We start from the raw sequence: 14,953 nt of genomic DNA, 5'->3' as shown, positions 1-14,953 counted from the left end.
CAAAAAGAGAGAAGAAGCCATCTAGCTAATAACTATGGACCCATAGGTCTGAATTAAACTACGCACACTTCATCGGAGAGGCTATGGTGTTGATGTAGAAGCCCTCCGTGATCGATGCCCCCTCCGGCGGAGCTCCGGAACAGGCCGTAAGATGGGATCTCGTGGATATAGAAAGTTATGGCGGTGGAATTAGGGTTTTGGCTCCGTATCTGGTAGTTTGGGGTGCGTAGGTATATATAGGAGGGAGGAGTACGTTGGTGGAGCAACAGGGGCCCCACAAGGGTGGAGCGCGCGCTTGGGGGGGGAGGGTAGGCGCGTGTAACACCCTGGATATGATTTACCTAATATGTAATCCAACTCTTGCCGTTTCCGGCGTTAAGTTATTTTGTTTTCTCGGGTTCGGGTTTTTGTCTCCGTGTGTTATTGTCGTTTTCATGCATCTCAGATCATGTCATCATGTGCATTGCATTTGCATACGTGTTCGTCTCATGCATGCGAGCATTTTCCCCGTTGTCCGTTTTGCATTCCGGCGCTCCGTTCTCCTCCGGTGGTCATTTCTACCTTTCTTTCGTGTGTGGGGGTTAAACATTTCCGGATTGGACCGAGACTTGCCAATCGGCCTTGGTTTACTACCGGTAGACCGCCTGTCAAGTTTCGTACCATTTGGACTTCGTTTGATGCTCCAACGGTTAACCGAGGGACCGAGAAGGCCTCGTGTCTGTTGCAGCCCAACACCCCTCCAATTTGGCCCAAAACCCACCAAAACCCTCTCCATCATCTAGAGCGTTCAATCACGATCTCGTGGCCGAAAACCGCACCTCATTTGGACACTCCTAGCTCCCTCTATGCCTATAAATAGCCCCTTCCGAAATCCACCTTTCTTCCTGCCCCCGAAACCCTAGCCCCGCTCCATCCGCGCGCCGGACACGTCCGGTCCGTGCCGGACATTTCACGCCGCCGCCCCACAGCCACTAGGGCGCCGCCACGTGTCTCCCCGCCGGCACCACCTCGCGCGGCCCGCCCGGCCCGCATCTGGCCCTCGAGGCCCGCGAGACGCGCCCCGCCGCCCGGATCCTCCCCGTCGCCGTCTTGCTTGGCTCCGGCCACCTCCAGCCGCTGCGCCACCAGCTCCGGCGAGCTCGAGCCGCCGCCCGCCGCACCGGTTCCCGTGCTGGCGCCGCGCCCGACCGCCGCCATCGCCGACTCGGCCTCCTCCGCACCTCCTCGCCCCGGGAAGCGCCAAGTCCAGTGACCCCCGACGACTCCGGCCATCTCCGGCGACTCCGAGTTTCGTTCCAGCGATCCTCGTTTTGCATGCGCCCAGATCCAGATTCGGAGCTACAGTAACCCTAGGGTTGACTTTGTTTTTTTCCCAAGTCTGTAGTTTATTTTGCATATTTCATCACGTTGTATCTCCGCATTCGTAGCTCCGTTTTGGGCATATAGCATATCAAAATGTTTGTCTCAGAGAGTACATCATTTCATCTCATTCCATCATAGGTTTGGTTTTACTCGTAGGATGTCTCATCTGAGTGTACCCTGAGAACGAGATATGTGCAGCTCCTATCGGGATTTGTCGGCACATTCGGGCGGTGTTGCTGGATTTGTTTTAACTTGTCGAAGTGTCTTGTAGAACCGGGATACCGAGTCTGATCGGAATGTCTCGGGAGAAGGTCTATTCCTTCGTTGACCGTGAGAGCTTGTCATGGGCTAAGTTGGGACTCCCCTGCAGGGATTTGAACTTTCGAAAGCCGTGCCCGCGGTTATGGGCAGATGGGAATTTGTTAATGTCCGGTTGTAGATAACTTGAACCTAAACTTAATTAAAATGAATCAACTGTGTGAGTTACCGTGATGGTATCTTCTCGGCGGAGTCCGGGAAGTGAACACGGTGTTGGAGTAATGCTTGCCGCAGGTTGTTCTCTAGTTACTCGTTCGCGCTTTGCCTTTCTCTTCTCGCTCTCTTTTGTGAACAGGTTAGCCACCATATATGCTAGTCGCTTGCTGCAACTCCACATATTTTACCTTGCCTTACCTATAAGCTTAAATAGTCTTGATCGCGAGGGTGCGAGATTGCTGAGTCCCTATGGCTCACAGATTACTTCCAAACCAGATGCAGGTCCTGACGACTCCATTCCAGATGACGCGGTTGAGATCAAGTGGGAGTTCGATGAGGACTCACGCCGTTACTATGTGTCTTTCCCTGATGATCAGTAGTGGTGCCCAGTTGGGGCGATCGGGACCGTGCCGCATGTTGGGTTGATCTTTTATTTTGGCGCCGTAGTCGGGCCATGAGTGATTGGTTGATGTAATGCTATTTTTGTACTTTGTTTCACGTGGTGAGTGTAAGCCAACTATGTATCTCCCCTTTTATTATCTATATTACATGAGATGTTGTGAAGATTGCCTAACTTGCGACATTGCTTTCAATGCGGTTATGCCTCTAAGTCGTGCCTCGACACGTAGGAGATATAGCCGCATCGAGGGCGTTACAAGTTGGTAATCAGAGCCTTCCCCGACCTTAGGAGCCCCCATTGCTTGATCGTTTTTAGCAGCCATTGTTGAGTCTAGAAAAATGTTTTGAGTCATTTAGGAATTATATATCGGAGAGTTTAGGAATTCTTTTTACTCCCCAGTATCCTCATCGCTCTGGTAAGGCATCCTGATGTAGAGTTTTGACTCTTCTCTTCTCAAATTTCGCTAAAAAAAATTTACGATCACGCGGGTATCTTGGAATCGTTCCGATGGTTTTGTGACAAGAACATTGTTCTTGTGCCTCCTGTCTTTAGGGGTTGTGGCAGTGTCCCGGGGAGTTGAGCTCCGAGGTGTTGTCGTCACAATTTTATCGTTACAGTTCTGGAATACCTGAGTTTAGTACGCTGTCGGTGTACTAGAGTAGGGGTACCCTAGTATCCCGAACTTGTGCACGGGCAGTCGCAGCATCCCGCGGCAAGGCTTGCCGGGTGACCGCCAAGATCCTCCATGGTTCCTCTGGAGCCATTCAAGAACAAAGTGTCCAATCCAAGAAGACAAGACCCCGACAAGAGGAGCTTGCCGGGAAGGCTAACAAAATCATCCCAAGACCCCGGCAAGAGGAGCTTGCCGGGAAGTCCACCCGAGGCATTTCAAGGAACTTGCCGCGGCGCACCACGCGCCCCGGCAAGGCTCGGTGAGCGACAAGCTCCCGGATGCGACAAGACAACGACCGCGGCAAGCTGCTTGCCGCGGCAAGCCACCTCTCCGTGCCCGCGCTCCAGCGCATCCACCAACGTGTCGCTCTGGGGCCCTTCCAGGCGCACGTGGCGGAAGGTTGTGCAGCTAGGGGCGTGCGGTGGCAAGCGGCGCTGACAAGATCGCCATCGTGGCGAACGGTGGCGTCCCTGACGGTCCCTTTTCGCACTGTTTAGGCGACACAGACGGGCATTTAAGGCCCTTGTCCCCTGCCGTCAGGGTTAGGTATGATACACTATAGCAGGTAGCTGTGCCTACCACAGCACCTTTCCATTTTTGCCCTTTACCTCCGTTGCCACCTGTCGGTGACCCCTTGAGCATATAAAAGGAGGCCCATGCGCGACGTAGAGGGAGGGGTTAGCTAGTTCGAACACTCACGCTCGGTCTCGCTAGCTGCTGGTGTGTACTGTAGCACTCCGCGCTCCCGAGCTAGAAATCAATACAAACCACAGAGCAGGAGTAGGGTTTTACGCATCCGTGCGGCCCGAACCTGGGTAAATCGTTCGCGTGCACCGCCTCGATTTGCTCTTTGCACGATCTCCGCCCCCGCCGAACCGAAAGGGACCCGGTCCGCCGGTCCCATAGGTGCCCGTGGATCAGTACCCCGGCATCTTTGGCGCGCCAGGTAGGGGGCGTCGAGGTTGTGTGAACCAGATCCGGCGTTCTCGCGAGCTAGATCTTCATCATCTTCATCAACATGCCGCCGAAGAAGAAGGTTTCGGAGGCGGCTGCTCCGTCCGCGCCGAGCCAACCACCACCGGAGCAAACGGTTGGTGGGGCAGGCACCGGTAGAAGAACACGCGTCGACGAGGGAACTCACGGTGCTGCCAGATCCCAGGACAAGGCTGCGCTGCCCACCGGCGGTGTAGCCGGTTCCCACAACGACCGGGCGCACTCCAAGACCTCGGCGTCCGTGCATGCACCGCGCCCATCTCAGGAGGCGCGGGACCGGAAACGTCATGGTACTCACGGTACCATGCGTTCGCTAGACCAAGATCGAGCTGGTGGATCTCGGAGCGCTCAGGATCACCATGCACGTCAACCTGCTGGCGCGAGCGAGACACGGTTGCCTGGACGGGATACTGCTCCTTCTAACGTAGTTAGAAGTCCGAGCATGTCCCGCTCCTCGCACCGCTCGCCACCGCCACCCGCCACTGCGGCAGAAGCTTTGGCGCGAGCTCAGCTGCTCCTAGACTACCCTCCAGCGGCGGACAAGATCGACGACTGGAGGGCCACCATCCAGAGTCTCATCGGCTTCGCCAACGGCGACTCTCCACGGCAGCCAAGCACGTCTCAGCCGCGGCAAACCAGCCAGGCACGAGCCGGAGACGACAAGACTGGTGGGGGTGCAACTACTGTGCACTCTCCGCCCTGAAGGCCAAAATCGCCGACTCGCCGGATCTACCTCGACAGCGACTCTACCGCGTCATCAGATCCGCGAGCTCGTCGCGATCAGCGCCAAGTTCTTCAAGAACGACAACAAGAAGACGCTCGTACTCGCATCGAGCGCCAAAGAGAAGCGCGACGTCAATGAGACCAGCGCGCTGGGCCCTCTGTTGACATGCATGCGCCAGGGGAACCAGGCGACTTGCCGTACGCGGTAGGTTGCCCTGCGTTCACTCGTGAGCTGTGGCAAGTCCAGTGGCCCAGTACGAAGAATTTCAAACCAGATGTACCAGAGAAGTACGACGGCAAGTCGCATCCGTCGGAGTTCCTCAGCATCTACACCATCGCGGTGCAGGCTGCTGGGGGGCGGGACGACAAGATCCTTGCCAACTACTTCCCGTTGGTGCTCAAGCCCAACGTCAGGTCCTGGCTCATTCACTTGCCGGACAACTCCATATCCTCCTGGGCTGATCTATGCCATCAGTTTGTCGGCGCCTTTACAGGCGGCCACAAACCTCATGGCCAAGAGAGTGATCTTCATCTGCTCGTCCAGAAGGAAGGAGAGCCCCTGCGCAAGTACATTCAGAGGTTCAGCCGTGTACAGTGCAACATCCCAGATGTCCACCCCGCCGCGGTCATCAGCGCGTTTCATCAGAACGTGCGTAACCGCAGGATGCGGGAGGAGATGGCGATGTGCAGGATCAGAGACGTCAGTGAGCTATATGCCCTGGCCGACAAGTGTGCACGTGCTGAGGAAGGGAGGAGACTCCCCAGAGAGAATGCAGGAGCGGGAGGATCTGACAGCGAAGATGCTGCCCCGGCAAAGAAAAACCGGCGGCGGAACAGGAAGAAGAAAGGTAAAGAGGTGCTAGTCGTTGAGCAGTCCGGCAATGAAGGTGGCGCCAAGAAAGCCAAAGTTGATAGCTCCGGCAAGGAGGTTGCCGCGTGCACCAACTGCCAGGTTGTGGCGGTCGCCGACAAGCAGGACGGCTCCGACAAGCAGTATTGCAAGATTCACCGCACCAAGGGCCATGACCTCCAAAGCTGCAAGAAGGTCGAGCAGCTTGTCCAGCAGCAAAAGGCTGAGTACGAGCGGCGAGACAAGGCGAGGGCCCAAGGTGGCGCTGCAGAATCTGGCAAGAAACGCGCCGGCCGGGGAGGACGCCGTGGCAAGGCCAAGCAGCGGCAAGGAGACAGACCTCCCCGCGGCCGCGACAACGATGAAGACAACGACGACGACGACGACAAAGACATGGATGATGTTGAGACCAGTGAGCAGGAGTTTCAGAAAGCCACAGAGGTTTTGTGCGTTGACGGTGGTGCTTCTCTGCATACCTAGCACCGCCAACTCAAACAGTGGGTGCGGGAAGTCAATGCAGCGGAACCACCTGTCGAATCGCGCAAACTTCTGAAATGGTCCAGCACGCCTATCATCTTTGACATTGAGGATCACCCTGATCACACAACTGCGGTCGGGTGTTTGCCGATGTTGGTTTCACCAACTATCCGCAACCTCAAAGTCACCAAGATGCTAGTTGACGGCGGGGCCGGCTTGAACCTGATCTCCTCCACTGTACTCCAAAAACTCCAGATCCCTGATAGCGAGCTCGAAGAGACCGGCACATTCCAAGGAATCAATCCGGGAAGGAGCAAGCCGAAGGGGAAGGTCACGCTGCCGGTAACATTTGGCAGCGAGCTGAACTACAGGACCGAGAGGGTCACATTTGACGTTGCCGATATTCCATTGCCTTACAATGGGATACTTGGCCGTCCAACACTCGCCAAGTTCATGGCAGCCTCTCACTATGCGTATAACATGCTGAAGATGCCAGGCCCGATAAGCGTCATCTCTGTCCCTGGCGACAAGAAGGATGCTCTTATCTGTGCCGACAAGATCCACCGGGAAGCAGCAGCCGCAGCAGATCACAAGCCACTTGCCGCTGAAGCTCTCGGGGGGAAGAAGACTAAGTCCGGCAAGAGCTCTGATGCCCACTCTGGCAAGTGCACCTCTTCGGAGTGCTGCGCTGCCGTCGAGGATGCACCATCGAGCTCCACCGGCAAGTGCAAGAAGACAATGGCAGCTCCGCCAGAGACGAAGAAGGTGTCCGCCAAGGAGGACGGCACTGGTGGTACCTTCACCATCAGTGCCACGCTTGATCCTAAATAGGAAAGCGCGCTCGTTACTTTCCTGCGGGCGAATGTCGACATGTTTGCATGGCAACCGTCTGACATCCCCGGTGTTCCCAGGAATGTGATTGAGCACCACCTTGCCGTTTGCCCTCATGCGCGGCCCGTCAAGCAGAAAGTCAGGAAGCAAGCAGTGGAGCGCCAAGAATTCATTGCAGAAGAAATCAAGAAACTGGAAGCAGCAGGCCTTGTCAGAGGAGTGCTCCATCCTACGTGGTTGGCCAATCCTGTAGTCGTGCGCAAGGCAAACGGGAAATGGAGACTTTGTATCGATTTTACTGATGTTAACAAAGCTTGTCCCAAAGAACCATTTCCTTTGCCGCGCATTGACCAGATTGTTGACTCCACAGCCGGATGTGATTTGCTTTCATTTCTTGACGCATACTCAGGATACCATCAGATCTTCATGGCAGAAGAGGATGAGGAGAAAACCACATTTATTACTCCATGTGGCATGTACTGCTTCGTACGAATGCCTTTTGGACTAAAAAATGCTGGTTCAACATTCGCAAGAGTAGTCCATGTTGCTCTTGAGCCGCAAATACACAGAAATGTGGAAGCCTACATGGATGATATAGTGGTCAAGAGCAAAGACAGAGCAACCCTGATTCAAGATTTAGACGAGACCTTTGCAAATCTGCGCAAGATCAGCCTCAAGCTCAACCCAGAGAAGTGTGTGTTTGGAGTTCCCTCCGGCAAGCTTCTCGGGTTCTTTGTGTCTCGGCGAGGAATTGAAGCCAATCCCGATAAGATCAAAGCCATTGAGCAGATTGAAGCACCAAAGCACGTCAAGGATGTACAAAGACTTGCCGGTTGCGTGGCTGCTCTCAGCAGGTTTATCTCTAGGTCTGCTGAGCGCGCCCTGCCCTTTTGCAAATTATTGAAAAAGGCAGGCCCAATGAGATGGACTCCAGAAGCGGAGGCTGCGCTGCAAGACTTGAAGAGATACCTGTCCTCCCCTCCAATACTTGTCGCACCTAAGCCACAAGAGAAGTTGCTGCTGTACATAGCAGCAACCAATCAAGTGGTTAGTGCTGCGTTAGTAGCGGAGAGGGAGGTAGATGACGAGCCTGCAACCACGGCAAGCACATCCAGCGACAAGCAGGGGGCTTCCCCGACAAGCTCCGATCCCGACAAAGATGGATCTGCGCAGATGCACAAGGAGATACAGAGGAAGATGGTGCAGCGCCCAGTTTACTTTGTCAGTTCCCTTCTCTAGGGGGCTAGGTCAAGGTACTCTGGCGTGCAGAAATTGCTTTTCGGCCTTCTCATGGCCTCGAGAAAGCTGCGCCATTACTTCCAAGCACATGAGATCATAGTTGTCACTCGCTTTCCGCTGAAGAGAATACTGCAGAATCCAGAAGCGACAGGCAGGATTGTTGAGTGGGCACTGGAACTGTCAAGCTTTGGCCTCAAGTTTGAAAGCACTTCAACTATCCAGAGCAGAGCATTGGCAGAATTCATAGCAGAATGGATGCCAACACCAGATGAAGAAATTCCAGAAACGAGCATCCCCGACAAGGAAGCAAGCAAAGAGTGGCTGATGTACTTTGATGGTGCCTTTTCGCTGCAAGGCGCCGGCGCTGGTGTGCTGCTTGTCGCACCCACCGGAGAGCACCTCATGTACGTAGTCCAGATGCACTTTCCCAATGAGCAAGCAACAAACAATACTGCAGAGTATGAAGGCTTGCTTGCCGGTCTCCGGATCGCGGCAGACCTTGGGATTAAGAAGCTCATTGTCAGGGGTGACTCACAGCTTGTCGTCCGCCAAGTGAACAAGAGTTATCAGAGTCCGTTGATGGAAGCTTACATTGATGAAGTAAGAAAGCTAGAAGAACACTTTGACAGCCTACAAATGGAGCTTGTTCCAAGAGCTCAGAACGCCATTGCAGATGGCCTGTCAAAGTGTGCCGCACTTAAGTTACCTGTGGAACCAGGGATCTTTGTGCTCAAGCTGACTCAGCCGTTCGTTACGCCATCAACTGGACAGAGCAAGAAGAGGAAGTTGATTTCTGGTGACTATTTGCCGGTAGAGCTTCCCGAAGCCGCCGCCAAGAAGGTCCCCAAGATCAACGCCAAGAGCACTGAGGAGAAGTCTGCTCCGACAAGCCCTAGGGTTTGTTTCGTTGAAGCAGAAGCTCCCGACAAGTCTTGCTCCGACAAGATTGCCGAGGAACGTCACGCTCCGGCAAAGCCGCAGGTTCTTGCCGTAGAAGCGGATGTTCCCGCGGTAGTCCCCAAGATCAACACCAAGAGCGCTGAGGAGCAGTCTGCTCCGGCAAGCCCTAGGGTTTGTTCCGTTGTAGCAGAAGCTCCCGACAAGTTTTGCTCCGGCAAGCTTGCCGAGGAACGTCAAGCTCCGGCAGAGTCTTAGGTTCTCGCCGTAGAAGCGGACGTTCCCGCAGCCGCAGATTTGCCTTTAGTCCTTGTTGTCGAGCCACAAGCTCCAGCATGGGCACAGCAGATTGTCCATTTCCTTTAGACAGGAGAACTTCCCGAAGAGCAAAAAGAAGCGGAAAGAGTAGCCCGGCAGTCAAGTATGTACCAGTTTGTCGACAAGACACTGTACAGAAGAAGACTCAACGGTGTGAAATTGAAGTGTATTCACTGGGAAGATGGGCAAAAGCTGTTGGCAGAGATACATGGAGGCATATGTGGTCACCACATTGGCGCAAGAGCACTTGTCGGTAAAGCTTTCCGGCAAGGTTTCTTCTGGCCAACAGCCCTCCAGGATGCAACTGCACAAGTAACCAAGTGTGAAGCGTGCCAGTTTCATTCCAAGCAGATACACCAGCCAGCTCAAGCTCTCCAGACGATCCCTTTATCCTGGCCATTTTCGGTCTGGGGGCTCGACATCCTCGGCCCCTTTCCCCGAGCTGTCGGGGGCTTTGAGTACTTGTACGTTGCAATCAACAAGTTCACAAAGTGGCCGGAAGTGGAACCAGTGAGAAAGGTGACAGCACAGTCAGCAGTCAAGTTCTTCAGGTCGATTGTTTGCCGCTTCGGGATCCCTAACAGGATAATCACCGACAACAGTACACAATTCACGAGCCACACCTTCATGCAGTACGTCCAAGATCTTGGCGCCAAGGTGTGCTTCGCTTCTGTTGCTCACCCGAGAAGCAACGGTCAAGCGGAGAGGGCAAATGCTAAAGTGCTGCGCGGGCTCAAGACCAGAACTTTCGACAAGCTGCACAAGTGCGGAAGAAACTGGATCGAGGAGCTGCCGGTGGTTCTTTGATCGATCAGGACAACGCCAAATCGAGCCACTGGCCAGACACCTTTTGCTCTAGTCTATGGAGCAGAGGCAGTTATCCCCATGGAACTCGTATACGGGTCACCTCGAGTGCTCGCTTATGATGAGCTTGAGCAAGAGCAGCTGCGACAAGATGACGCGCTGCTCCTTGAGGAAGACCGTCTTCAGGCTGCTGTGCGAGCTGCTCGCTACCAGCAAGCTTTGCGCCGCTACCATAGCCGCAAAGTTAATGCCAGAAGTCTCGAGGAAGGCGACCTTGTTCTTCGGCGCGTTCAGTCCGCCAAGAATTCCAACAAGTTGACGCCGAAGTGGGAAGGCCCTTACCGGGTGAAGCGAGTCACTAGGCCTGGCGCTGTCCGCCTTGAGACCGAAGATGGCATTCCGGTGAGCAACTCCTGGAACATTGAGCATCTTCGCAAGTTTTACCCGTAAGGCGCGGTTGTCGGAACCTGTTCCGGCAACCACCTTTTGTACAAGTCTTGCCGCTGTTGCATGTAATCCTTTGTACAATGCCGGGCGCAGACCCCGTGCATAAGTAAAGCTCATGTGCTCCGCACATTTTGTCGATTTTATGCTTTCTATTTTCTGGCATATATGATCTGACACTTTGTGCAGCACCTACTCCACGGTAAGCAATAACGAGCCGTAAAGCTCCATATCTGTATTGTCTCTTCTTCCTTCTGAAAGCAAGGTTCCCCTCGCCCACAAATTTGCCGGGGGGGAAAGGAGAAGACGATGGTATGGACCAGGCGTCGTTCAAGAAAGTTTCGCCTTGCCGGGAAGCAAACAACAGAAAAGCTAAGTTGCCAAAGTTTGAGCAATCAAATTTTTTAAATTTAAGTTATTTCCCTTGAACGACCGCACTTTGTATGGAAAACCTGTGCGCGGAGGAACCAACTCGTAGCTAGTTGCGCCCTTACTTTGTTTTGAGTCCGCCCAACAACTTAAGTGAGCTGCTAGCACCCTTACTTTGTTTCGAGTCCACTCAACAAATTAAGTGAGCTGCTAGCGCCCTTACTTTGTTTCGAGTCCGCTCGACAACTTAAGTGAGCTGCAACTAGTCACGACAAGGTTTTTTGCTGGTAGCGGCACCACCAGCAGGCTGCTGACGTTCCGCACTCAGCGCTCGCGGCCAAGGTGCCTGCACCGGCAAGTTCCCTAAAAGAGTAGGGTAAAAGCATACAAAGCAAAGAGTCAAGTAAAGGGAATAACATTGCAATGGTTACCCAAAATAAAGTTATATTACAAAATAGCTTGTCGCAGCTCTAACAGATCGTTTTCATAACTTGATCGACAGTGACAAGGAAAGAAGAAATGAGCGGCCTAATCTACGCGGTCGCCTTCAACCCTCTTGATCCCGCTCACCTTGGGTGCGACAAGGGCTTTGAGCTCCTCCAGATCAGCTTCTGGCGGCAAGGACCTGAGGATGTTGGTGAGGCGGAGGCCCGGATTGCGGAAGGCCACCTTCATCAACACTTTCTGGAGGGCTCCTGCGCAGATCTTGCGTGACTCGTCGGCCAGCTGCTTGGGGATCCTCTCCCGGAGTCGCTGGAGGGCTGTCGCCACGCCCTTGAAAAACAGGACGAGCTTGGCGCTGGGCTGGAGGTTATCGTCAGAAGGATACCCAAGATCTTCCATCCCTAGCTGCGCCAGCTCCTTGTCGATATCTGTGGCGGTGTTCACCAGACTCTCCGTCCAGTGCATCACAGTCTCTCTGAAGGCGTTCTGGGCGGCGGCAGCACTCTCCAGCAGCGCCTTGTCGGCCTTGATTTCCTCCTTCAAGGCCGCCTCGCGCTTCTTGGCGCTGTCCAGAGTCTTGGTCGAAGTGGTTAACTTCAACTCAAGATCCACGTTGGAGACCTTGGCGGCGCTGAGCTCTCTGCCCTTCTCGGCGAGATCGGCTTCTAGCTGCGCCACCTTTGTCCTCAACTCCTCCTTGGCGGCCTCGGCGGCGGCGGCGGCGTCCTCTGCTTGTTTGAGGGCTTCGCGAGTTTTCCCTCGCGCGCGGCAAGCTCCTCCTCATGGGGGTCGAGGTTGACCTTCCGCTGCGCCAGCTCGCCCTCCTCCACGGCTAGCTTCACAGCGGCAAGTCGTTGCCGCTCTTCGACTTCAGCCTTCTCGAGGAGGAAGGCCTTCTGCGCTTCAGCGAGCTGCTCCCGCTCATCTGTCAAGGATCGGACGGCTTCCCGGTGGAAACCCCTGAGCTCCTCCGCACGCCTTTCGATGTCAGCTCCCGCCTTCGTGACAAGTGCCTCGCGGGATTCCAGCTTGGCTTGCCGCGCGCGGTAGAGCGACATCAACTTCCGCAGCAGCCGCTCTTCTTCGGGCTCGTTGCTGCTGCTGCTTGGCGCGTCGACTAGCTTCAACCCCGCGGAGGCAAGCACTTCTCCGTCGAAGACCTCCCCCTCGACCGGCGCTCTGGAGCTTGATGCCCAGGGAAGATTTATGAAGACGTCATCGCCGGCCTTCAAATAAACGCCCGGCTGGGGCTCCTTAGAGCTTGGCGTTGCGGCTTCGGCGGATGGGTCGACAGTCGGCGTAGCGCCTGGCGCTCCTGCGGCCTCTGGGCCATCAGTACGATCGCCAGAATCCTCGCCAGTTGCTGTGGCGTCAGCCTTGGCGGCCTCTGCGCCGGCGGCATCCCCAGCACCGGCTGATTCGTCGGCGGCGACCTCAGTCTCCATCTGCTCCACAGCGGATGGATCTGACGGCCGGAAAAGGGGAGAAGAGTCAAACAAAATCCAGCAAAAACCCAGAAAGATCAAAAGAAGAAGAACCCAAGGGAAGTTTTGAAGCAAGAGGAGTACCTGCACCAGGCTCTGCAGTAGTGGTCTTCGCCGTCGGGGGGCCGCTGGTGCTGTCCCTTGCCGGAGAACCCTCCCTTGCAGGAGACTTCTCCCTTACCGGGAAGCCCTCCCTTGCTGGAGAGTTCTCCCTTGTCGGGGAATTCTCCCTTGGCTCCTGGTGGGGCTGCTCGGCTCCTGCACAAGTCAACAAGCAGATATCAGCAAAGACAAGTACCCATGCGCGCCTCGCCGCGGAAAGTAATTCACACACTTACGCTGGGGGCTGCCCTGGAGGAAAGTCGCCGGCTCCGGCAAGGTTGTCTCGGGCACGCCACCTGCTGTCGCAGTGGGCTCGTCCTCGATGATGATCACCGGGGCCTTAGCTCTCTTTGCCGCTCTCTGGGCTAGAGTCCTAAAGAGGAACAGATTCAGGGAAAAGCAAGTGAGAAGCAAGACCAACAGCAAAAATTGAAGAAATGTAAATACAGCAAGAGAAGCTTACTCTTCTTCTTCTTCTTCGTCGGAGCTGAACGCGGAGAAGTCGAAGTTTGGCCCGTGTCCGGCGTGAGGAGGCGGAGGAGCGGCTTCCCTTGGCCGCTTGGCGGGAGCAGTGGCGGTGGTCTGAGACGACCCCGCTCCGGCTGTCGGCGCGGCGTGTGTAGCGGTAGGGACTGAAGCGGTGGTCCGGCTAGACTCCGCTCCAGTTGCCGTCGCAGCATGAGGCGCTCCCGCGGCAACGATGTTTGTCGCGGTGGAGCGTGTCACGCGGCGTGGCGACTGTTGACCCGCTTGCCGCTCCGCCACGTCACCGACCTTGCGGAGACGCCTTCTGGGTGGGGATGGAGGCTCTGCTTCTGGTGGGCTGTCTGAAGACGAGGTGGAAGAAGAGTTGATTTCCAACGAGCCGCTCGTGTCCTTGGCGGGCTCGCTCGGCTCGGCGTCGCGCCCGGCAAGCTCCTTCTTGCCGGCAGGCTCCCCTCGCTCGGCACGGCTTGCCGCTTCTGCTGCATCGGCCTCCTCCACAGTGAACCCGAACTCGCCCGCGGCTGCAGCTGCCGCTGCCTCCTCCAGCCTAGTGGCGATGAGTGCCATCTCCGCATCCGTGGTGTCGCGGGTGAGGCCGTCCTTCTCGTCGGGCCGGATGGGCACCTCCACCAAGTCGTCGAAGAACTGCTGCACGACGTCATCTGCAGGCTCCTGCCAAGTTGGCACAATTCCGTGCGAGTCGCACTCCGGCATCATTGCACGGATGCGGTCGAGCGCAGAATTGTTGCACAACGGGACGACGCCCCCCGGCAACCTGAAGACCTCAGGATGCTGAGGGTCATATTTGAACAGCTCCTGCAGCATCGTGTTGAGCTCCAGGACTGTGAAGTTGTAATTGAGGCCTGGCTGCAGCCTCATGATGTCTGCCGCGTTCTTGAACTCCCAAGTGGGCCTCCCCTGTTCCTGCAGGGGGGCGATGCGGCGGCGAAGGAAGTCTGCGCCAACAGCGCCAACAGTAAGCCCGGCAAGCCTCAAGCGCAGGATCCTGGTGACGGCAATCTTCAGCCTGGCGTCCTCCGGGGCCATGTCACTCCAATCGCTGCCGCGTGCTACTGGGGTTCGGCGTCAGGTGGTAAATGGTTGCGGGCCCTCCTCGTCAATCCAGCACCAGTCAGCTCTCCACTCCTCCCACTTGCCGCGGAATTCTCCCTCCAGATAGGTCTCTTTCTTGCCGGGCCTTGAGATCCAGGCAATCCCGCCGGATAGAGGCTCTCCTCTCTCTACTCGGGGTATGAAGAAGTGGCCGAAGAGGGCTACGTTGGGAAGGACTCCGACAAAGTTTTCGCAGAGGTGTGCGAAAACTGCCATTATCAGGACGGCGTTGGGGGTGAAGTCAAGGAGATGGAATCCATAGGTGTTCATGATGTCGCAGAAGAAATCAGAGAAAGGCGGGCAAAGCCCGCAGTAGAAGAACAAAGCAAAGAAGGGGTACCCATTCGGAGCCTTCTTCCAAGCGGCTGCGGGGAGAACCTTTGTGCGCGGATGCGCGCGCGTCTCCGCCGACCAGAACAGATAGTAGTTCTCCCTCAGCTCCTTCGCGCCGAGCTTGGGGGGGAAGACAG

The sequence above is a fragment of the Triticum urartu genome, chromosome 4A, assembly GCF_056163025.1.
Source record: "Triticum urartu cultivar PI428250 chromosome 4A, HENAU_Tu73, whole genome shotgun sequence".
In the NCBI taxonomy this organism is placed as follows: domain Eukaryota; kingdom Viridiplantae; phylum Streptophyta; class Magnoliopsida; order Poales; family Poaceae; genus Triticum; species Triticum urartu.
This window is presented reverse-complemented; position numbering follows the sequence as displayed.